Below are 25993 nucleotides of genomic sequence, written 5' to 3'. Positions count from 1 at the left end.
CTCTGAGAGAGAGGTACTGGTTCTATTGCCCCCTTGAGGAACAATTGGTGGGCTTCGAGGTGGAGCAGTCCCAGATGTTTTGTGCGGGTGGCGCCCAGAGCTCTCGTTGGAGGAAGGTCTTGGAACTCCAACGTATGGCCACTCTGAACAATATTCAGGACCCACTGGTCCGATGTTATACACTTCCAGCTGTTCAGGCAAAATGATATCCTGCCCCCCACTGATGTGACTGGGAGGGGAGGAACAGAAGGTAGAGCCAGGAGGCCGCTATTGTCTCTTGGTGTTGTCGCATCCCTGACGGTTCTGACGCCCTCGCGGAGGTTGACGAGAGTAAGACGCTGATTTTCCATGCTGTTGATTTGAATATTGAGTCTTATTAGATTGCGAAGACTGAGAGGAATATCTCTGTTGGGTGTTGCCTCTATATGAAGAGAAACCTCTGCCACGAGCGCCTTTAAATGGGACCTTACGGTACTTGAGTGAGCCCAAAGATTTCGCTGTGTCCGTATCCTTTTTTATATTCTGCAGGGTATCATCAACATGCTTACCAAAGAGCATCTCTCCATCAAATGGGAGGTCCAGGATCTTATTTTGGACCTCCTGACGAAACCAGGTGGCTCTCAACCAACCTTGACGACGAAGCACAGCTGACCCTGCCAAGGCTCCAAAAGCCATAGCACAGTCGATGACTTCAGAGGATGATTTTTCTCCCTCCATCAGAACTCTCTTTGCCTCTTCCCTCGCGGAGTCTGGCAGTTGTTCCACAAATGGCTCCAGGTCACACCACATCTGGCGATCGTATCTGCCTAGAATGGCGAGAGCATTTTCTGCTCGAACCAGTAAGCTGGCCATGGAAGAAAACCTCTTCCCCACGTTATCCAGGCGCCTACCGTCCTTGTCCGGATGCGTAGTCAAAGGTGTTGATGGGTTCTTGGACTTGCTTTGAGCAGCCTGTGATATCACCGAATCAGGCTTTGGCTGCCCAAGAAGACAAGCTGGACTGCCATCTGGAGCCTTATACTTCTTTTTCAACCTGGGGAGAACCGGAATCACAGTGGCAGGATTTTGCATTATCTTCATACCTTCCTCCCACACATGCTCAATAATAGGAATGGATTTGACCGATCTTCTGTACTGATCCTTAAAGTCATACAGGAAACATTCAGACTCTTCCTTCGAAATTGGTAGTCCAAACATCTTTGCAGCTCTCTCCATGAAGTTATGGAACCCACCTATATCAACCGGAGGGGAAATAGAAGTATCCCGACCAGTGGCGTCTGGATCTTGAAACCCACTGTCTCCTTGATCCAAGTCTGGGTCCTGCAATGGATCAGTCAAGGGTTCCACCTGTACCTCATCATCCGAAGAGGTATCCTGGTGAATAGGAGTGGAGGGTCCGGGATCCGGTGTCCGGGAAAGGACCCTAGAAATGACCGTTGGTGGTGTGAGAGACACCACTTGTGACGGAGGAAGTTCGACCACTAGCTGCGCTTGCGGCAACGCCTGAGGTGGAGGTTGCGTAGACTGCATTGACTGTTCCGAAGGAAACCTGTTCCTATAGTCCTGCAGCATCAACTAGAGGTCAGAAATTAAAGAGGCGGGCATGACCACCATGTCCTGCCCTAAACCAGGTGGACGTAGTCCTTGTGGAACATATTGACGCATCCGTTGGTCACATTGCTCATAGTGTTCCTCCGTGTCAGTCTCTTGCAATTTTACATTTAAGTCTGAGGGACTGTAGGCATCCCCAAAATGGCCTTCATTGTCCTCATCCTCCTCCGAATCATCCTCCAGAAGCAATGTCGGTAGATGTGTCGAAACATGTCGAGGAGACGTCATCTCAGGTGTAATTTTCACTCTCTGCAGAGGAAATTCCAGTTTTTGACCCGTCGACAGCTTTGTCGACTGAGCCGTCGTCGACGGTGTTGAGGTCGTCGATGGTATTGTCGACGGAGTGGTCGATGGCACAGAAGACCTCGTCGACGGAGTCTTGGTCGTCGTCGACGGGATGATTGTCGACGGTCTCGTAGACGAACTTCGTCGTCATCACCATCATTGTCGTCGTCGAAGTCGTTGTCGTCGTCGACGTAGTTTTCGTCATCGACGATGCCGTCGACAGCAGCTTTCCAGATACCACCATCGTCGACGTTGAAGAAGTTATCGTCGACGAACCAGGAACCTTGAACGACGACGAAGTCGTCGACGCTGAAACCGCTACCGACGACAAGCCTGTCGACGGAGCCAAGGAAGCAGCGGGAATTTTCATAGAAGTAATCGTCGTCGACGAACCTGATGTTTTTGTCGTCGACGGACGCTGTTTTTTCTCAGGCACATTCCCTGGAGTGCCTGTAGAGTGTTTGTCACCAGTCCTTTCCTTTTTGGATGGAGGAGAAGTGATAGAAGCTTCCTTTTTGTCCTTAGAGGCTGTAACTAGTCCAGCAGCCTGTCCCTGCCTCTCCTTTTCACTTCCGTGAGGAGATTTAAGTGGACTAGCCCTCTCAGACCTGTCAGAGATCTTATGAGGGGCCTTAGAAGGGGGCTCAGCTGAAGAAGAACCAGGAGGAGACCTACCCCTCTTCTTGGATCTGGGAGTGGAAGCCAGAGATGTTGAATCCTCTTCATCTGATGAGAGAACCTCCTTCTGAGTCTTCATTTTTTGAAGCCAGGTCAAAAGCCGTCCCTCTCTGTCACGAAGTGTCTTAGTAGAGAAGGTTCTACAAATTTTGCAGTCTGTGGCCTTGTGGTCAGGGTATAAGCAATAGATACAGCTTTCATGCTTATCTTCCACAAAAAGACGCTTTTTTCCACAAGACGCACAGGACCTGAATAAGGCCTTCTTCTCCTTGTCAGACATGTCCTGATTGAAGTGGAAAACTTGAAGAAATAAACAGTTAGAATGAGAAAAACTGAGCAGAGCTCAGTGGAGACTCCCTAGCACAACGTGCGGTAGAAAAATCTGAGGCTCTGAGCTCTCTCAGGAAGGTTCTAGGGGATGAGGCTGCTCTGATTGGTCCTGACAAAAGTTTGGTCTCTTTTACACAAAGAGGGTGATAGGATACAAAAGAAGATGAGGCCTAGGCCTATTTTTTCTCTTTTGTTTCTATGGTTGTGATACTACTGAGGCTCCCATTCCGACGACGGGGAATGATACAAAGCATGGGAATCTATGAAAGTTCCAATACTGGGGCAACTGTGGTTTTGGTTCTTTGGCACCGAGTGAAATCCCTTTAGCCCCCATGCAAATTTCTGGATGGGAGGCGACGCCGTACTCCGCGCTGGCGCGTGAGTATTCTAAAAGCTCAGGATTAAGTGAGAGCTGGTTTGACTGTTTGGGCGAAGCAACGCCAGTAGATGTTTTAAATTGTTTACGGAAGGTTCCTGTGGAGAAAGGTAAAGAATTATTGGTCGCAGAGGTTGGGCTCTGTTGCATGCCTACCGTCAAGTTTTTGACAAATGTTTATCTTTGCAGCAGGAACCGTTGAGCTTAGAAAAACAACTTATTGAAGCTAAGAATATTTCTAAGATGCTTTCCTGTCAGAATAAGTTAATACAAGATAAGTTAGAAACATAGCAAACTATAGCAGAATGGGCTGCAGTCCGTGTCGCTGAATATAGATACAGGAAAAGGAGGGGGCGAGTGAGCAACAGGAAAGTCCATTTAGCGATTGCCAAAGCGGGCTTAGATTTCGATCCATCTACCTGGGACTCCAACATCTTGGAATCGTCAGAGTTCTCCTCAGAGGGAGAGCAGCCCTTACAGGGAGAAAGACAGGACGAGGAGGGGAAAAACTGCTAAGAGAGTGGAAGCGCAGCCCAAATCTAAGATGGAAACTTCAAATCGCTCCAGGGAACCCGGATGGAGTGATGCTAAATAGCCTGGAGGATTTTACTCAGCAGGAAATCAGTGATATTTTAGTGAGGTTTAGACAGAAGCCTGGCGAGACGCGATTAGCTTGGATGCTGCGCCTCTATGATCACGGCGCTTCTGGGGTCATGTTAGACGATGGGGATCCAGCTAAATTTTGTACTCTCAGTACTGATCCCACTGTGCAGGGATACTTCCGGACTTTCCACGGTGATGACCAAACTGTTGCAGCTAGCTGCGCGGGGTGTGGTCACAGGTAATGTAATGTAATGTAATTTATTTTTATAAAGCGTGACTTACACTCCACGGAGCATCTTGGCGCTAGTCATTCGTGTCGCAGAGGAATAAAAGCCAGTGGGCCAAATGAGGACTCAGTAGAAAAGTATCTGGAATATCTGGAGGTGGGGTTTTAAATTAAAGCTAAACAGAAAGTGTCAGTGATTTTAAAAATCCAAGTTTTAAGAGCCTTTCGAAAGAGGTTCTCTGACGGGATCTGACGCAGTTGGAGTGGGAGTTTGTTCCAGGCTCTGACTCCTAATACTCCAAGGGATTTTCCTCCTTTTGTAGCGAGTCTAAATTTAGGAGTCACAAGTAGGTTTAGGTTGGAGGATCTAAGTGAGCGAGAAGGTGCGTATCTTCCGAACCTTTTGGACAGGTAGGTGGGCCCCAACTGGTGGTAGGCCCTGAAAGTGATTATTAGGATTTTAAATAGCACTCTCTTGTGGATAGGCAGCCAGTGCAGGATCTTAAGTGCTGCTGATGCAGACGACTTCCTGGGCCATCTCAGCACAAGACGGGCGGTGGCGTTCTGGACCATCTGCAGTTTGTGTAATACAGCTTTGCTGGAACCTGCATAAAGACTGTTGCAGTAGTCCAGACGAGAAGTAATGAGGGCCACCGCTACCGTCTTTCTGGCTGTCAGAGGGAGAAGGTCAAAGAACCTTCTGAGGCCCTTGATTATGTTAAAACAGGACCCCGCCACAGTGCCTGCTTGTTGTCTGAAAGATAAGGCCTCATCAAACCGTATCCCAAGGTTACGGGCCGTCGTGATGGTATTCGGGGGGACTTCTGCATCTCGAGGCCACCAAGATTTGGGGGAAAAAAGGTTTTGTTGGCCAAAAGGGAGGATTTCAGTCTTGCCCGAATTACATTTGAGATGGGGATTTCTCATCCATTCAAATGTTGCGGCAAGACAGTCTCTCAGATTTTCCTCTGCCTTTGTAGAGTTATTGTCCAGGACGAGGATGAGCTGAATATCATCAGCATAAGATATCGTGCTGATGTGGAAGGATGTAATGAGCTCTATCAAAGGGGTCATGTAAAGGTTAAAAAGTATTGGACTCAAGCTGGAGCCCTGTGGTACCCCTGTTTTTAACGCTTTTTCGTCTGAGCAATGGCTTCCTAGTATCGTAACTTGCTTCCTGTGGCTGAGAACATTTTTCAGCCATTCAAGAGCAGTTCCTGCTATTTCTGATTCTGCTAGGCGGCCAATTAATACGGGGTGTGAGACCGTATCAAAGGCCGCCGATAGATCTAGCAGGACCAGGACGGCCTTTTTACCTTGATCCATTGCAATCTCGAGTGTCTCCACCGTGTGTAGTAGTGCTGACTCCGTGGAGTGTTTAGCTCTAAAGCCTGCTTGGTTGGGGTGTAGGATGTCATTGTCCTCCAGGTACCTGGTCAGTTGTTTGTTTACCGCTGCTTCCGTAAGTTTGAAAAGGAGTGGGAGCAGGGAAATAGGGCGGAGGTTAGAGAGCGTAGTGGGGTCAGCTAGGGTTTTTTTTTGCAAAGGTTTTACAGCGGCTAGTTTCCATTCAGATGGGATGGCGGCAGTGGCCAGAGAAGAGTTAATGATAGCATTAATGCTTGGATTTACGGTGTCCATAAGAGCATGTAGAAACAGAGGGAGGGAGGGATCAAAAGGGGAACCTGACTTGCTAGAGAGGATAGCCTGACGGGTTTCTTCAAGACTAACAGGGGAGAAATAGTTTAACTGAATTTTACTATTGATTGGGTTTGTGTTTTCAGCAGATAGGTACCCCACAGATTCAGACTGGCCTGGGAATGAAAAACCATGGTTCACCCTAAGAGATGCCTCGCAGAGAATTAAGGAGGGGATGAACCTGGCTGTTCTTGTAGGTGAGGCGCATAATTTTATGGGTCAGTTAATGACTGTGTCAAAATCATTCGTTTGGCGCCCCTTGCATACAAAGCGGTGATAATGACTTTGTTAATTGGTCAAACTGGTAATAGCAAAGGAGAAGTAGTTGAGGCGGTCCGTGAGCTGGGAGAGCTTGGGGAATGGGCCAACCCAAATAGGGCTTCACGCCCAGAGTCCTACACTGATAACAATTGAGTGACCCAAAGTGATATGTTTTTGGCGCTGTTAAAGGATGGGGTGTCAAGGAGTGAGATTGATGGTATTGAGACCAAAAGCATGTGGGAAATGTAACGTAACCGAGGACTGGATAGGAAGGAAGGGAATAGGCATGTGAATAGAAAATATAACAAGAAAGTGAGTCGCAGGGAAGCGGAGCCTGAGGAGAAGCACGAAAAAGCAGGTCAGGAGAGAGAGAGAGGGAATCTCATGTGAGAGAGACAAAAAAGAAAGGTTGGGACCGAGATTGCACAGATTCAGATGGGGAACGGGAAGAGGAGGGGTTGTTCCCTGAGGGTTTCCCAACATTGTATTCAGGTCTGCGCCGGGACTTGCACCGGGCAGATGCAGAGCTGCGCAGGCGAAAATTAGATTAGGAAATGGGCCAAGCTCCGGTGCAGGGATGAGCTCACAAAGATAATAGACCACATGTGAGGGTTGAGATCTATTGGGAAAATAGAAATGTTCAAGTGGTGTGGGCTTTGGTAGACACCGGAGAGGAGGCCACGTTGATACATCGCAATCCACGAAAATTTAAAGGATAGTATTTTACTATCACGGTTTGGGTGGACAGGAAACATCAGCAGTGCAAACGGTAATTCAGATGAAGATAGGCAGACTTCCCAAGAGAGCATACATTGTTTTGTTTGTGCCTATTCCCTAGTGCATCATTGGCATTGACATTCTGAAAGGTATGACCCTATATTTAGATGATGGATGCTATCAGTTTGGGTCAAAGCAGTACTTCTCGGTGGCTGCTGTGAGGTTGGGGCGCTTGCAGATTCCTCCAGTGAAGGTGTCCCAAGCAAAAAAAGTAGTTCACATAAAGCAGTACAGAATTCCAGAGGGACATGATGAGATTATCGCAACCATACGGGATTAGGTGGAGGCGGGGGTGGGGAGATCGGTTACCACGGCGTGGAATAACCCTGTGTGGCCCTTACGCACACTGGATGGGAGCTGGCGCATGACAGTTGATTACCGCGAGCTAAATAAGCAGACGCCCCCGTTGACAGCCGCGGTCCCCGACACCATCACTTTGATTGAAAAAATTTAGAAACACAATGGAACATGGTATGCAACACTTGATATTACCAATGCTTTTTTCACGATTCCAATTGCCCCCGAGTCCCAGGAACAATTCTCGTTCTCATGGGGCGGTAGGCACTTCACGTTTAGATCCCTGCCTCAGGGGTATTTACATAGTCCCACGATCTGTCACCGGCTGGTGGCAGAGCATTTGGACGAGGTGTCAGTTACTCCTGGAGTGCAACTTTGTCATTACATCGATGATGTGTTGATTCAAGGAGAGACCCAAGAACAGGTGCAGGCTCAACTAGACAGAATTGTAGAGCACTTGCAAAGCAAAGGGTGGGTGATTAACCCCGAGAAGGTGCAGGGACTCTCCCAGAGTGTGAAGTCTTTAGGCAATCAGTGGCATCAGGGACACAGAGAAGTGCTGCCTCAAGTGAGGCAAAAGATCAAAGAGTTTGCAGTGCCACGAAATAGGAAGGAGGCGGAGCGTTTCATTGGATTGTTTGGTTTTTGGAGACAGCACATTCCCCATTTGAGTCAGATTTTGGCCCCTCTGTACAAGGTTACGCGGAAGAAGCATGAGTTTGAGTGTGGGGAGGCCCAACAACAGGCATTTAAGTCAGCGAAGGAGCCTATATAGCGTGCTATGGATGTACGGCCCATACGAGAGGGAAGCATTGATTTAAATGTAACTGTCCAGGATCAATATGCAACCTGGAACCTGTGGCAAAAGCAGGCGAGACAGAAGGTGCCCCTAGGGTTTTGGACAAAGAAATTACCTGATGCTGGAGAGTGGTACACTCCTTTTGAGAAGCAGTTGTTAGCATGTTATTGGACTCTGGTGGATACTGAGCAGTTGATCCTAGGGCACAATGTGTTTTTGAGACCCGAGATACATATCATGCAATGGGTGATGAGCTCACCCAAGACAATACAGGATTGGGCATGCACAGGAGGCTAGCGTCATAAAGTGGAAGTGGTTCATACAAGACAGAGCACAAGTTGGTCCTAAAGTTACCGCAGTGCTGCATGAGCAAGTGGTGCAGACTCCCATAGCAGATGCAGAAATGTTGCAAGATGTACCAAAAGTGCGAGAGTCCCCAGTGAAATGGGGTGGGCGATTTTCAGAGTTGTCCGCGGAGGACAAAAAGCATGTGTGCTTTACAGATGGCTCAGCCGGATATGTGGGGACCAAGAGACATTGAAAGGCAGTGTCATACAATCCTGTGACGAAAAAGTTGTTGTCGACTACCGGAGAGGGAAGAAGTAGTCAGTTTGCAGAATTGTACGCGGTTTACCAGGCGTTAAAGCAAGAGCTCCCTGGTACATGTCACGTTTATACCGATTCATGGTCTACGGCCAATGGGCTAGCCACTTGGCTTCCCACATGGCATGCTCACAATTGGATGATTAGCAACAGGGAGGTTTGGGGAAAGAAGTTGTGGCAGGAGATTTGGGAATTGTTGTCTCAGAGTACAGTCACAGTTGATCATGTTGGCGCTCATTGCCCACTGACTCACTAGAGGGTTTGTGCAATTCCTTTGCAGACCAAAAAGCAAAGATTCATGAAGCTGAGGTGGAGACACAGGATTCTGACTTGGTGGGCATGGCTAAATGGGCGCATCAGAAATGCGGACATTTGGGCGAGCGAGCCACTAGCAGGATGTATATTCCCCTAGATTTGATTAAGACTGCAATCATTCACTTTCCTGTTTGTCAGCATACTCAGCACAGACCAGTTCCACAGGTAGTGAGAGGCCAGCTAGGCAGAGGGAAGTTGCCAGGGCAAATATGACAAATTGACTTCATCGGGCTGATGCCAATGAGTCGAGGATGTCAGAGTGCATGCACGGTGGTGGATACCTATTCTGGCTATCTCATCGCCTTCCCATGCAAGAGAGTAACCCAGTCTAAAATTCTGAAAACGTTGAATTTGTTGATCTTGTATTAGAGAAATCCATTGCAGGTTCAAAGTGACAATGGGTCACACTTTAAAGGAAAGATGGTGCAAGATTTTTCGTGTGCAGCACAACATTGAGTGGATCTATTACATACCCTATTACCCACAGTCAGCGGGTTTGATTGAGAGAATGAATGGTTTGCTGAAAAAGCAGTTGAAAAAGTTATCTGATGGGTCATTGAAGGGGTGGAGGGTCACTTGTCTGCTGCATTGTAGATTTTGAACAATCGACCCCTTGCTAATGCAGAGACTCCTTTGATGCGCATGTTGACCCCAGCTTTGCAGATTAAGCCCATGTGGCCACAAACACGATTCTGTATTGGGAGACAGCTCCCGGAGCTTTGGCTCCATATCGTGTCACACCAGAGGCTGCCAGTCTTGATTTACATGCCTTGAAACTCTATCGATTGCAACTACGAGACATTACCTTGATTGAGACAGAAATTGGAGTTCAAATTCCCACAGAGCATTTCGGGCTGATCGCTCCTCGATATTGGCTTGGCCTTAAAGGCATCCAGGTTTTGGGAGGGGTGGTAGATGCTGATTACCAGGGGGAGATCAAAGTTATCCTATTGAACAGTGGAGATAATGATCTGATTGTGCAACCCGGTGACCGTGTTGCCCAATTGGTCATCATGCCGGTTTATGGAGGAAATGTCGTGAAGAGGACGGCCCCAGCCCTTCTAACTGTGCGAGGAAAGGGCGGGTTCAGATCTACTGACAAGAACCCGGGGGCGAAATTGTGGGTAGAGTCCCCAAACAAACCTCCTGAACCTGCAGAATTGATTGCTAAGGGCAAAGATAATATCCTAGTCATCATGAAACCTGAACAGGAAAAGTGGGAAAATGTACCTGCTGAAAAATATTATTTACGAGAGTGATTATACCAGTTTGTTTTCTGTTTCTAGATCACAGTATGGCTTGCCGCTGCGACGCTTGTGCTGTGTGATCGGTGTTTGGGCGTGTCCGGAGGGGTCCGTGAGGGCCCGGGAATTGCGACGGGGATCAACCACCCGAGTCGGATGACAGCATTGTTGCAGCATGCGGATAACAACAGGACCTACCTAGCCCGGAATGTGCTGAACACTTCCCACTTCTGTATGAGAAATCTTCAGAGTACAGCTGAGATGATATCCACTTGCCTTATCACTGTACCTTCCCCTGCACATGTGCTTCAGCACATCTTCAGCCAAACTAACTTTGACGGAGTAGTGGAGGAAATTGATTTTCATACATATTTGAGTCTTTATGAGTACTGTTGTTTCTGCCCGGAGGTTACAGATAGCCTCTGGAGGAACATGACGAGTATTGTTACCTACAACATCTCTACTGGAGTTGTTTGCTATCAACTAACTTGTCAACCTGGCAGAATTGGCAAGTGTGGCCAATTGAAATTAGAGAAGAGCAAACAATTGACTGCTGAACAACAAACATTATGTCAATCACGACATGACAATTTTTGCAGTAATGTCACCAATTATATGGTCTGTAATCACACAGTATTAGCCGCTAGCCATGTTAACCATGTGAAATTACCTAAGGGATGGTTGTTCTCGTGTGGCAATATTTCATACACTTACATACTAGCTAACATAACTGGAGGACCCTGTGCCTTATCACGATTAAGTCTTATGCTTTTTCCCATGCATTCTGTCACACGTATTCGCTCTTTTAGAGCTGCTGTTCAATTACCTGAGGATTGTGACTCCAATATTGACTTGCTTTCTAGAACAGAGTATACTAGTTTGGCTATTTCCATTGTAGGAGTGCCAGGACTGTCCGTTTATAATGCAAGAACTATTGCTAAGCTTGCCTGTTTAATTGTGAAGAATCTCAATCATACTTCTGCCGCTTTAGCTGAATTATTTTTAGATATTCAAGGAACAAGAAAAGCTGTTTTGCAGAATAGGGCAGCTGTGGACTATTTGTTGTTAAAACACAACCAAGGTTGCGAGGATTTTGAGGGACTCTGTTTCAATTTATCTGATCATTCTACATCTATTCATGCACATATTAATGCCTTAAAAGATTTAGTAAAAGGGGTTACCCAAGACGTTAATCAAGGATGGTGGAATTGGTTGTTTGGGTAGCTACCTAATTTTGGGCAGCTTCATTATATCTTGGGTGTTATTATAGTGATTATTTGCGTCTTTATCTCATTATGTTGTTGCATTCAATGCATTCCAAATTTTCTCTCCCTTCTTCGTCCCAGATCCATGGTATTTAGGCCAATGGGGTATGATGGGTGAATCAAAGGTCAAGGGGTGGAATGTACTGCATTTGCAATTTTACACGTTCTAAATTACATGTTGACCTTGATTCCATGCAATGCTCTGATCTTCCATTTTGTGCTGCCTTGCCCTGTAGTTACACTTCAGCAGTAACATAAACATGTTTTTCACGTAAACCAGTACAAGCTGGTGCGAGGCATTTTGTGAGGTTATGTTGTACCTTCAGCTTGTTTTCGTGCATTCTATGCTTATCTCTAGGACAGAGGGAGGATGGGCTGTGCAAAGCTCTCCAAGGCCGGAGATAGGGAAAGGAATGTCTTTTGCCTTGGCGCACCCAAACAGAATCTGGCCAGGTCTGTATGGGTGGATCTGATGCAGAGATGGGGCCAGCACCTGTGAATAGATGGGCGAGAGCGCCTGCTAGAGGCTTCTCGAACATGTTGATTTAAACTATAAAAAGCGGTGTCCATGGGGTGGAGCTCAGGAACTCAGTCTTGGAGTGGACACATTCGCTGGACAACTTTGGTGCCCGGAGAGATTACTTCCTGTGCCCCAGTCTCTACAGCAGAGGTCTTCAAACATTTTTGCCGGGAGCCCCCCCTAAGCACAATGTTTTGAAGTTGGCCCCCCCTCCAAAACTATATGGCAAGGATTTGGGGAGGGATGATCAATGGGGGCGGGGATCATGTTATAACTTCTGGATTGCTTTTCTGTAGCTTGTAATCCACACTGAATGTGGGACTTAACAAAATCCATCAAACAAGAATAGAATTGATCCAAAACACTACTGCCCATAATTGAGGTGCTGTGGGCCTCAATGCACTCCATCTGCTGCATTAATGATGACTATAGCCCTTAGAAGCGGTCTATCTCCTCTTCTTTCACTCCTTACCCACAATGTCTGACCATCACTACAATCTCGCAACAAGCCCAGTCTCTTTCTGAAAGACAATGAGCTACTTCATGCTGCCCACCTTTTTTGTGCCAAGGGCACCATCTGTCCTAATGCTAGCAAGGAAAATGAGCCCCCATGCACCCTTTTTATTGTAAAACATTCAAACTTGTGATGTAGTGGACCCCTTGGCAAACGTGTCACTGCACCTATTTCACTAATGATAGGTACAGACGTTTGTTAACAACATAGCCTCATCTCACACCACCCCTCTCAATCCTATCTCTCATCACCTCTCTCCCTCTCATCTCCCTGCATCCCTCATCTCTCTGATGTCCAAATCAAGGCGTCTCCTCACCACTAACTGTTCCTCTCCCTTAGGTCATTGAGCCAAGGTTTCAAAGAAGCAATTGCACGGCTGCAACTGCTGCACCAATAATACCTACAGCTTCAGACTGTCCACTCTTCCCACTCAACTGGGCCATTTCTTTAATTTATTTTATTTTATTTTACTTCCAGGCCAGATGCCCAAACAGGCTTTCTGCCACTTTGTGTAAAGAATAGCAATAAAAAAGCACATGTACCCCTCCCTCCTCCCCTGTTGCTTAGGTCCTGTTCTGTGTGCAACAATAGTGACTTGAGCCCTGATGCTAGTAAGCAAAATGCACCCTGTGTTCTGAGACCGAGAGCCAGAGCCCTCAGAACAAGAGCACAAGCAGCCTTAAACCTGTTTTGGCCCACTTGTCCTGGTCAGTCGGGTGAGTGAGGCCTATGATGGAGTGAGCACAGGAACCAGGTCCTGGCTCTTACAGCGTGGAGCTGAAGAAAGCACAAAAGGAATGGGTGAAAACTTGAATTTCTCTCTACTACTGGTAACTGCTTGAGGCTGCATTCCAGTCCATATTTTTTTTGCTTGCCATGCCATCTCTGACAGGCACCAGCCATGCTCCAGTTTTTGCACCTCTGTGAATAACATGCTCTAATTTTAACTCAATGATATCCCCTTTATCAGCCTGTGAAGGGTGAAAGGTTGGACAACCCTGCTTGAATCCCTAATCTCTTCAGGTTGCGCGTAGATATCTGTAGATAGCACGAAAATGGCATATATACCTACCTACATACACCCAGCTGTATATAATGAGCAGTAAGCAGGTTAATATATGGAAGGTTCATTTTGTTATTTGATGTCAAAACATAATCTTTTGTTTGTGCATTTTACTTCTAATAGTGCTGCCCGATATCGCTGGCTTAACAGCGCCAATAAATAAATAAAACTCTATTCAGATGTATGTTATAATTCAATACACTGGTCTAAATGTTTGAACTTTTCTGTACAAAGCAAAATTCTTTTGGCATAGCACAGCCTTTTAACCGCCATATGATGGGTATTTATTGAGGCTTACATGTTGAAGTGGAAGTGTTGCTGGATACTCCTGCTATCTACTTGTTGATGAGTGTGGGGTGTCATAATGGCATTTTTGACCCCTGCCGATTTCCACCAAGCCACATTAAATATTTATTTATTTTTATAGTTTTTTATAGCGCGAACATAACCCTTGCGTGTATCAGAGCACTTTACAAATTTACATAATGCGTTACAATAATAACAATAATATCATATTTGAAGAAGAAAAATACAGGATAAAGGCAGCACCCAGAAAAGGGAGGGTAACGACCTAAAATAATCTATTATGATAATTTAATTCAACAGAAAGTTCGAGTTCGATCAGCCTTTTAAAGTCTGAGGGCCTGTATAATATTTGAAAAGGTCGAGTCTGCCACAGCACTGTATTGCCATCACCACGTTCACTCTCACAGAGAAAACTTTAACACGAGCTTTAACACAATTAAGTGCCTTAGGGTCAGTACACTCTTCCTGTCTGCCCTGGGAGAGCATTTTTCTGTTTGTTTGAGGAGGGCTGGAATCACGAAGTGACTTAAACCCATACAAAAATGTTTAAATTCAAACTAAACTTTTCCAAATTAGCACAACAAAATGGGATTGTGGGGCCAGGTAAGAGTCTGGGGTGAAAGTGTGGTGCTCCTGTTCAGCTCTTTGTTGCAGCCGAGTCGATATATGTGTGCTAACTTACAAAAGGAGGTCGCAGGGGGCCGATGCAGTCCACTCAGTAAAATGGTAGGTGCGCGCCTGTCTTGGACGCCAATTCACACTCACTGACCCTGCTCATGTCACTCGGAATTACAGTCCAGACGCCTTTTTATGGGCTTTAACTTCTGCATTTAAATGACGACAACCTAGAAACGCCCCTTTTGTGCTTCCAAGCTGTCTTCATCTACATGTAATTGAAGACCCATTGGCGCCCCCCTGAGAACGCTTCCACGCCCCCCCAGGGGGGCGCGCCCCACAGTTTGAAGACCTCTGCTCTACAGGGTTCCAGACGTGGTGTTTTCGGTGCTTGGCCATGGATGTTGAAGTCTCTGGTGCAGACGCATCTGGTGATGTGCTTTGTACATTAACTGTTTATATACCTGTATTAGAAAAAACAAACGGGAGAGTAAGGGATTGTGTCCACATATGATGGACGAGGAATACTCCTGTTCCCCTGATCACGGATATTGAAAAACAAATGAAGGAGTATCACCCGACGAGTAGGCTGAAGGTTACTTTATTATTTTAATATTGTCCAGTTGCTTTTCATTAAAAATGTATTCACAAAGCTAAACCAGGACAATTTTTAACACTATATTTTTTGCACTTACACCTCACAACCTGCTCCACTGCATTCCAGGTGTCGAAGCACACCCTGGTGATGCTAGGCCACCAGGGTGGACCCCGATGATGAAGCATGTCACCACTAGGTGGTGAGTGAGGGTTTTTTTAAAAAAGGAATATTTATTCCACGTTTGGAAAACCTTCAGCCTACTCGTCGGGTGATACTCCTTCATTTGTTTTTCAATTTTTTCTATATACCTGTATTCACAGTTTCATATATATATATATATATATTCACTGAAAAAAACATAGGTTTGACACCAGTTTTAGTTAGCTGGAAATTTTACTGACATAAAACCATTGAAATTCCCACGTTATAGTTAGTTGGACTCACTATAACATGCGCACATGCAATGCACTGCTGATGACGTCACATATTACATCACTCATGACATGGTCAGTGACATCACTCATGAGATCACTGATGACACCATCCTTGTGACAGAGTGACAGACCTCCTTTCAGTGTAATGTAACCCTTGAAACACATATTCAAAAATAGAAACTAAAATTTTCAAAAAAATAGAGATACCCATACCAGTTACAAAAACCAATTCAGTAATACCACCATCTATATACACACCCACTCATTCACCAACAGTTCTATATAGTCACTCATACATATATTCACTCATCATATGTAGTGAAACACCTATACATCCTGTTACACACCGACAGTCATCCAAAAGTTACTCACACACATAATCACATATGCAAATAAACTATTGAACATCCATTTATTTGCATTTACAGCTATACACACACTACCACCTCACTTCTAAGGAAACTTACACATACTTACTCTCTTAAACAATCACTTATAGAAACACATACTTATTTAAACAAGAACTCTTTCAATCTCTCACTCTCACATATACCTATGGTTTTTTCAGTGAATTTAATAGGTTTTTAAAATGCTAATTCCTAACTATAACTGGTGTGAAACCTATGTTTTTTTCTGTGAATTTCATAGGTTTTGTACATGCTAATTCCTAACTATATATAGTGCCTCAAACCTATGTTTTTTCAGTGAATTTCAAAGGTTTTTTAATAGCAAATTTCTATTGCTATCAAATATAATATTTTTTATAATGAATCCTATATTGTATATATTTATGTAATACTATTTTTTTTATGTATATTCTTCATTTTTTTTTAAAAGCCCACCAGGAATCTCCAGTATGCGCCAGGGGACTGCATTGCAGAGAGGTGTAATGAAGCCACGCCCCTTTTTACACTCTCTGCAACGCAGCCCCCGTGCATGTTTGAAGAGGGGGAACTAATTCCCCTTGCATACTGGGGGCCCCTGGGGGCCAACTAGCCCACCTGGAGCCTCCAGTATGCGCCAGAGGGCTGCATTGCAGAGGTGTAATGAGGCTATGCCCCTTGTTACACCTCTCTGCAACGCAGCCCCCTGCCGCGTTTGCAGAGGGGGAACTAATTCCCCTTGCATACTCGGGGTCCCTGGGGGCCAACTAGCCCACCAGGAGCCTCCAGTATGCGCCAGGGGGCTGCATTGCAGAGAGGTATAATGAGGCCACACCCTTTTTTACACCTCTCTGCAAAGCAGCCCCCGTGCATGTTTGAAGAGGGGGAACTAATTCCCCTTGCATACTAGGGGTCCCTGGGGGCCAACTAGCCCACCTGTAACCTCCAGTATGCGCAAGGGGGCTGCATTGCACAGAGGTGTAATGAGGCTATGCCCCTTTTTACACCTCTCTGCAATGCAGGCCACTGCTGCGTTTGCAGAGGGGGGACTAATTCCCCTTGTATACTTGGGGTCCCTGGGTCATATCTGTCCAAACACCGATATTCCGAACGATTGAAAATGACTTTTTTTGAGAAACATTTGGATTTGGATTATCATGTCCTATACTTTGGAATTTTTGAAAGACTGACTTTGAGGATGCTATAAATTACTCAAGTCTGCCCGAATTGTGTGGGTAAAATTGATACCTAGTCACTTTGAATAAGAATGTACTTACGTCTCGTCTAACATTTGGAAGAAATATCTAGTTATATGACAACAGGATACCGACATAACTTGAAGGAAATAAGAACGCCCTGAAGATGTTCTGTTGTACAGAACGAAACGTTTCGGCTGGCTGTGGTACATAAACTTAAGGAAAATAAAAGCATTTGAATATACACCAAGATTCAGCGCTTCAATAAGAACTCTAAGTGATATGATTTGATTGGACTTATTGTGCAAGTGGTGCTGTGGCAAACTTTGGAATATTCTCCACTACTCTCTACTACTTACTCTCTCCTACTCCACTACTCTCAAATACTCACTCTCTACTACTCATTCTCTACTACTCTACTACTCTCTACTACTCACTCCCTACTACTCACTCTCTACTACTCTCTCTACTACTCACTCTTTACTACTCACTCTCTACTACTCACTCTCTACTTCTCACTCTCTACTACTCTCTACTACTCACTCTCTACTACTCTCTCTCTACTACTCACTCTCTACTACTCACTCTACTACTCACTCTCTACTACTCTCTACTACTCACTCTCTATTACTCTCTCTGCTACTCACTCTCTACTACTCTCTACTACTCGCTCTCTACTACTCACTTTCTACTACCTCTACAACTCACTCTTTACTACTCTCTACTACTCACTCTCTACTGCTCTCTACTACTCACTCTACTACTTACTCTCTACTACTCTCTACTACTCACTCTCTAATACACACTCTCTACTACTCTCTACTACTCACTCTACTATTCACTCTACTACTCTCTACTACTCACTCTCTGCTACTCTCTCTACTGCTCTCTACTACTCTCTACTACTCACTCTCTGCTCTCTATTACTCACTCTCTACTCTCTACCTCTCTCTACTTCTGTCTCTACTAGTCTCTACCTCTCTACCGCTACCTCTCTACCTCTACCTCTCTACCTCTACACCTCTACCTCTCTCTACACGCACACATAAACACACACATATATATATGCATATATATGCATATGCATTTATATATATGTATGTGTATGTATATATGTATATATATATATATATATATACATACACATACATATATAAACATATATAATCTGTATATCTATATAAATACAAATATAAATGCATGCATACATATACATATATGCATACAGATGCATGTTATTTACATGAAAGTTTAAAAAACACTAATAAAAGCAAAGCTAAAAAGCCACCTCATTACAAACAGAATGGCTTTAACTTAAACGAGGGCGAGATCTATTGCATTTTCAATGCTGGCATTCAGATGTGTCACACATTTGCCATAAATTCTGAATGTTAGCACTCTAGTTGCTCATTAGATCACTGTAGTAAAGCTACTGCTCACCAGGGAAGTCTGCTGCTGGTATTCAAAGTGCATGTTTCAGTCTGCATGTCAGAATTTTTTTAATGAAATAGAAGGGGATTTGAGAAGTCACTCAAAATGATCCCTAATTTTTCTTTCTGAAGCACTAATCATACTTTCTATGGCAAAATGAACCCCCTCATTTTGTTCCTTTTTAAATTAAATGTTTTCAGACTTACCACTTCATTCCAATCAAGATGGCTTCTGGTGTGCCATACTTTTGTCATAAGTAAGACTGTTAGCGCTCTAGTTGTTCTTTAGAACACTCTGGGACATTCTGTGATTAGGCTATACTTGGGCTACATCTGAGTGATATTTGGGCTACATTTAGGCTCTTTTGTCGCTGGTGGCCATCTTGGGAGACTGCATGTCAGAATCTTTTAATGAAATTGAAGAGGATTTGAGATGTCACTCAAAATGTGCCCTAATTTTTCTTTCTGCAGCACTAATCATACTTTCTATGGCAAAATATACCTCCTCATGTTGTTCCTTTTTAAATTAAATGTTTTAAGAGTTACCACTTTATTCCAATCAAGATGGCTTCAGGTGTGCCATACCTTTGTAATAAGTAGGACTGTTAGCGCTCTAGTTGTTCTTTAGAACACTCTGGGACATTCTGTTATTGGGCTATACTTGGGCTACATCTGGGTGATATTTGGGCTACATTTGGGCTCTTTTGTCTCTGGTGGCCATCTTGGGAGACTGCATGTCAGTATTTTTTAATGAAATAGAAGAGGATTTGAGAAGTCACTCAAAATGTGCCCTAATTTTTCTTTCTGCAGCACTAATAATACTTTCTATGGCATAATATACCCCCTCATTTTGTTCCTTTTTAAATTAAATGTTTTAAGAGTTACCACTTTATTCCAATCAAGATGGCTTCAGGTGTGCCATACCTTTGTAATAAGTAGGACTGTTAGCGCTCTAGTTGTTCTTTAGAACACTCTGGGACATTCTGTCATTGGGCTATACTTGGGCTACATCTGGGTGATATTTGGGCTACATTTGGGCTCTTTTGTCTCTGGTGGCCATCTTGGGAGACTGCATGTCAGTATTTTTTAATGAAATAGAAGAGGATTTGAGAAGTCACTCAAAATGTGCCCTAATTTTTCTTTCTGCAGCACTAATAATACTTTCTATGGCATAATATACCCTCTCATTTTGTTCCTTTTTAAATTAAATGTTTTAAGAGTTACCACTTTATTCCCATCACGATGGCTTCAGGTGTGCTATACCTTTGTAATAAGTAGTACTGTTACCGCTCTAGTTGTTCTTTAGAACACTCTAGGAGGCTGCAGACGAACACAAAGGAATCAACTGACAATCTCTGTCCTTGTTGGATGTACATGTTTTACTGAGAATGTCAGACTTCATTCTCACATGACTGAGAAAGATAATGTGAATTTACAGAAAATATGCTTTCAGTTTAGCTTATTGGTCCCCTCACTGTGGGAAAATCATGAGATATTAGTTTTCTTTCAAACATGATTCATGATATCACAGCAGAAGGCTTTTTCACATGGTAAAATCACCTTAGAACACACCACAATTCCTAAAATGAGTATGGTACCATCAACAAATGATTTATAATGTAACTAAAGTCCTAAAACCCTCTATTAAGTACAATGCTTTTTAATGAGGTGCTATCATGTATATTGGTCCCAAGATGGCTGCCAACACTTCATGGATGAAGTGCTGACAGCCAATCAGATCAGATGTGTGGTTAGGCTCCGCCCAGATATATATATTTTTTTGATCCTAAATTACTCAAAATCCACTGGAGCACATATCTTGAGACATAGCAAAGGCACATCGGGCTACCAGTCCCTACAATTTTGCCAAGTTTTGTGGAAATTCATTCAGCCGTTCAGGCTAAAAGTGAGTCCAACCGCCCTATGGAAATTAACATGGGGAAAACACGTTTTGGGACCCCCCTTTTATCTCGGCCCCCGCTTGACGAATCCCCCCCAAACTTTCAGGGAAGGAGCGGAGCGCAGCGAGGCAAATTTAAGGAAAATTACAGGCAGATTCCTCAACCGGCGCAAACGTTATTCCCAATAGAATGTTGCGGATTTCCTATAGAAAACAATCCTAACTATAACTACCTACTGGCGACCGCCAGTAGGTAATATATATATATATATGTGAGCAAGACGGTTGTATCCGTCGAAACGTGTCAATCTGAGCACTAAGGGAAAATAAACTTGTTTCTGAGCAAGACCCCACGGAGTCAGCGCCTGTTTTCTAAAGCAGATCGACAGGATTGGAGAAAATATATATATATATATATATATATATATATATATATATATAGTGTTGTATTACCTGTTTATTGCATTTCACTCGGTGCCTAAGAATTTACTAGCTTCAGTGACTTATTGCCTTTGTCTACAATATTCATAAAGCTCATTTTACCTCCAGAGGAGTGTTGAAGTTTCTATGTGAGTAAGTGGTGTGCGTAAGTTCAGATTATGCAAGTGGACGAGGCAATACAGTGACAAATGTACAGAAGAGGAGTCACCCCTACGCTGTGAAGGAGACCTTCGCTGCGATCCGTCGGATTGTCGCTCCGTTGACGTTGAGGGTGAGTGCTCTGATGAATGACGCCTTGAGGAGTGATGATACGAGTGTCTCGACGCTGACTTTGTCACCAACACCACAGAGCCTTTTCCAGACCTCACTGGTTCAGGCCTCGATGTCAAGCGTATGACCTGCTTCGATGGAGCTTCTCTCAACGAACGAGATAGTCTTCTCGACGCCGGCCTTCTAGCTGACAGAGGGTCTGGCCTCGACGTCAGCTGATTCAAAGGCAGCGACATAGTATCTCTATTTTTCGACGCCGATTGTCGCTGTGTTTACGGCAAAATGCCTTTGTTCCCTGACGCCAATCGTCGTTGAGCAGACGATGGTGGAGGGCTTCTAATCCTCGACGCCGATCGTCGCCGGGTTGACAACAGCGGAGGGAGGGCTTTGAGTCCTCTACGCCGATCGTCGTCGGGTTGACAACGGCAGAGGGCTTCTGTTCCTCTTTTTTTTTTTTTTTTTTAAATATATTTTTATTACAGAGTTATAAACCACAGGATACAATTAATCAGCCAGTTCACTCGTGATATCCCCCCGTCCAATAAGAAATCTCAGTCGTACACAGCCATTCAGCCCGCATCCCGGAGGCCGGGCGGCATATTACTTCGTTCAATAGGAAAACATCACGGTGCACGTCCCATAGGGACCATGGTTGAAATATCGTTTTGCGTATCTGCTTTTACCCCCCCACCCACAACAACACTCCCGTCAGCCATCCCAGTGATAATCAGTGGTACCGCCCTTGTCGGGACCTGCCCTAGGTGCTATGGGTTGTCACACCTGGCCGCTCTCCCCAGCCATTCCACACTCCACACAGTACCCACCGTCCTAGTAGATCCAAGGTGCCCTAACGAGCAACCATCTAATGGCTTCCGGCCCCCCCCAAACTCCTGTTAACCAGCCCCCCTAAAGCCCCCCCTCCCCTGGCAGCTGCTAAGGTGTGTGCCTCGTCCTGTCGAATTGGATGGATCCACTACAGCGCGTGGTATAATACTTCTGTGTTCGCCCCGCGGTGTCCATCGGCTTAGTTCTCACCATCCTCATCCTCTACCAAAGAATCACGCAAAGCCTGTACCACTAACTCCCATGCACGCGCCGCATCCAATGCCTTCTTATTCCCCATCTTGACAGCCTGCTTCATCCGGAGCACACTGTCGCAGTCAGACCAACGCAGCAGTTCATTCTTCCATCTACGCAGTGAGGGTCCCCCCCTGGACTTCCAATGCCACAATATTTCCCTCTGCGCCAATATCAGACCCAGGTCTATGAATTTGCTTGTCACCTTGGTGTGTTTAGTATGCGGGAACCAGAGCAGCAGGCACGCCGCCATATCGAATTCCACCTCCCTGTCAGTCACTTCATTCAGGAGTTCCCCTACCTCCGCCCAATAGGTCCCCAGGTGTGAGCACCCCCAAAACAAATGGTCCTTGTCCGCTCCCAGAGACGAACACCGTGGGCATCGGGCATCCGGCACCTGAAAGTACCGCTGTAATTTCTCAGGAGTTAAGTAAGCCCTATGAAGCACATAGAAATGTACCTGCTGAAAGCGCGCATTTCTCGTGCCCTTCCACGTGCGCCGCAGGATGTGGCCCCACGCCGTATCCGGTATGGGTCGGCCTACGCTCACCTCCCATTTAGCCTTGAGCCCTTGGAGTGGTTCCAGTCCCTCATTCAGCATCCTATTATGGAGGCACGTCACAGCTTTGAACGTACCAGCCGCCATCACCACATATTGACACGCCATAGTCGTTGTGGGTTCCATGAGCCCCCCTTTCCAGTGCTTCTGCATGGCAGCCACCACCGCCGCGTGTAATAGGAAACCCCCATCAGGCAGCCCGAACTGGTCCCGGAGCACTTCGAACGGCGCCAGAGCCCCGTCTATGTACAAGTCGCCCACTACCTGCAGTCCCGCCTCTTCCCAATCCAGCAACGGGGACCAATCTCCCCCGTGCGGCAAAGCCGTCAGCATTCCGATCGGAATCTCCGGTGCATAAGGCCGCGATGCCCTCGCTCTCCGAAGGCTCCTCTGCCAGCACAGCCGGAGCGTCCGCTCTTCCATGGTGAGGGCCCGTAACTGGAGCCTCTGTTGCATGATGATGTAGGACAGCACGTGGCGTTGTATCCCCCGATCCCGGTCCTCCTCTGGACCCCGAAACACCCTAGCTACGTTCTGTGTAAGGACCTGCAACTGCGCCGCCAGATAATACAGCTCGAAGTCGGGCACAGCCATGCCCCCTTCTAGCTTGGGGCGAAGTAGCGTGCTCAGGGCCACTCTACGGCGGCCATGGCCCCACAGGAAGCCAATTATCATTGACCGCAGGTCTCTAAATACCCCCTGGGGAATCCAGACAGGCAGCGTTCGGAAATAATAGAGGAAGCGGGGGAGCGCCACCATTTTCAACAGTGCAATCCTACCCAGAACCGTCAGCGGGAGGGTCGACCAGAAAGACAAGCTGCCCCGCAGTGCCCGGACACAGCGACCAATGTTGCCCTCCAATAGGTCCGCAGTCGCGTGGTAGATGCGAACACCCAAATAGGTGATGCAAGAGGGCTCCCATACCACCCCCAAATCGCTGCCAGGGACTGGCGAGCCCGCTCGCAGCGGGAACACACAAGTCTTCGCCCAATTGACCTTAAGGCCCGACAGCCGGCCAAACTCAGACAACAGATCCATCGCTCCGACCAACGCCCCCGAGGTGTCAGCCAGGTACAGGAGCAAGTCATCCGCATATAGCGATATATAATGCCACTGCCCGCCGCTGACTATCCCCTCGTACCTGTCACCTGACCTCGCATGGACCGCCAAGGGTTCCATCGCCAGAGCAAACAATAGGGGGGAGAGAGAACATCCCTGTCGTGTGCCCCTGCCCACCGGGTATGCCGCAGACACCAGGCCGCCCAAACGCACTCTCGCCGTTGCCGAGGTATATAAGACCCTCGTCCACCTTCGGAACCCCTCGCCCATGCCAAACCTCTCTAACACTCCATCCAGGAAAGACCATTCCAAACTATCAAAGGCCTTCTCGATGTCCACAGACAGGACCGCCGGAGCTCCCTCCCCGTCCAAGATGGCGTCCATTATTCCCACCAGGCGGCGGATATTCAGCGCCGTGCTCCTCGTGGGTATAAACCCGGCCTGGTCTTTGTGTACCAGGCCCGTCATATGTGGGGCCAGCCTGGTGGCTAGGATTCGGCTCAAGATCTTATAATCTACCGTCAGCATGGATAGCGGGCGATAAGACCTCACATCCGCGGCATCCCGGCCAGGCTTTAGGAGCGGTACAATCAAGGCCTCCCGCATGGACCCAGGCAATGCCCCCGCCTCGAAAGCTTCCGTATATACAACCAGCAGCCTGGGAGCCAAGCTGTCCACATACTGTTGATAAAATTCAATCGGCAGTCCGTCCACCCCGGGCGTCTTGTTGCGGGCCATATGTTTGATGGCCACCCGTATTTCCGTGAGCGTGATCGGGCTACCCAGCTCCTTCGCGTCCTCCTCGTCCAGGACCGGAAGCTGCCTCTCCCCCAGGTATTCCGCGATGTCCTGAACCCCCACTCTCAGCTGACTCTGGTATAACTCCTCATAATACCCCCTAAAACGTTCCAATACCGCAGCCTGGGAGTACACCATTTCTCCCTGCGCATTATTAATGCTGAGGATCGGGCAGCCCCTAAGTTCCGGGTTAGCTAGTCTGGCCAAGAGGGTACCCACCTTGTCCCTTTCTGCGTGTGCCCTGAGGATATACTGCCTGTAGTCATAACACCTTAAACGTTCCGTCTCGGTGGCAACCACTTCCTTCGCTTCCAATAACTGGGCCTGTAAATCTGGTCTAGCCGGCCTGCGGCGCTCCAAGTCCCTCAAAGTTTCTTCCGCTTTCATTAGGTCGTTCAATACAGTCGTGCGAGCATTCGAGAACCTACCCAAGCACACCCCTCTCACCACCACTTTCATTGCATCCCATTCAGTGGACCTACTCGTAGCCATGCCCTCATTCGCTCCGAAAAAGCTATCAATGCCCTGCCGAACCGCGTTGCTGAACACAGAATCCTCAAGCGTCTCCGGCCGAAGCCGCCATGTTGGTATCACTGAGCGCTCTCTCTGCCACTGAATGTGTACTAATAGGGGGTTATGATCGGAGATAGTCCTAGCCAGGTACTCCGCATGGGAAATCAATGGGGCTAGGGATCCACCGCAGAGCACCGAATCAATCCTGACATGCAGATCATGGAGAGCAGAATAAAAGGAATAATCCCTGGCTCCCCTGTGCCGCTCCCTCCAGACATCCAGCAACCCCCATTGTTCCTGCCAGTCCTTCCTGTGCGCGGCCAGCCTGCGCACCGGGGAGTCCACCAGGGGGGGATGGGACCTATCCAGAGCTACATCCGTGATCGAGTTGAAGTCCCCCCCCAACACTATCGGACCCGCCAGGAAAGAGGCCAAGGACCCCGAGAGGCTATCAAAGTATCGAGCTTGGTCAGTGTTTGGTGCATAGACACAGCAGAAAACCATATCCCGTCCATATAACCTCCCCTCCACCGCCACAAACCGGCCATCCGGATCCACTACTTGATTCAGCACTTGAAAGGGTATCCCCGCCCTCACCCAGAACAACACCCCCCTGGCATACGCTGAGTAAGTGGTGCCAAACACCTGGCCCCGCCATCTTTTCTGCAAGGCAGCGCACTCTTTTTTGGTGAGATGAGTCTCTTGGAGCATAGCAATCTGAACCCCCCTGCGTACTAGATATGCATGCACTTTGTGCCGTTTCACCATAGTCCGCAGCCCCCGGACATTCCACGTCAGGCACTTCAAATTAGGTAATGTCCCCATTCCAACTTCGCACAGTCCGATTCAAATAACGAAGGTTCATAGCCCCCCCAATGCAGTTGCCCCCCCCGAACATTCCCAAAACTGAAAAACTCCCCAAACCCCACTCCCCAGGACAGAGCACACG

The 25993-nt window shown here is 46.6% G+C and overlaps 2 pseudogenes; one reads left to right on the top strand and one right to left on the bottom strand.

Annotated features, from left to right (window-relative positions):
* Positions 1-267: 267 nt before the first annotated feature.
* Positions 268-2854, bottom strand: LOC147733150 (uncharacterized; annotated as a pseudogene).
* Positions 2855-10259: 7405 nt separating this feature from the next.
* LOC147733149 (uncharacterized) lies at positions 10260-11486 on the top strand (annotated as a pseudogene).
* Positions 11487-25993: the final 14507 nt, after the last annotated feature.

Source organism: Lissotriton vulgaris, chromosome 2_1 (genome assembly GCF_964263255.1).
Source record: "Lissotriton vulgaris chromosome 2_1, aLisVul1.2, whole genome shotgun sequence".
Taxonomy (NCBI): Eukaryota; Metazoa; Chordata; class Amphibia; order Caudata; family Salamandridae; genus Lissotriton; species Lissotriton vulgaris.
The sequence above is the reverse complement of the archived record's forward strand: the minus strand, read 5'-3'. Positions and strand labels throughout refer to the sequence as shown.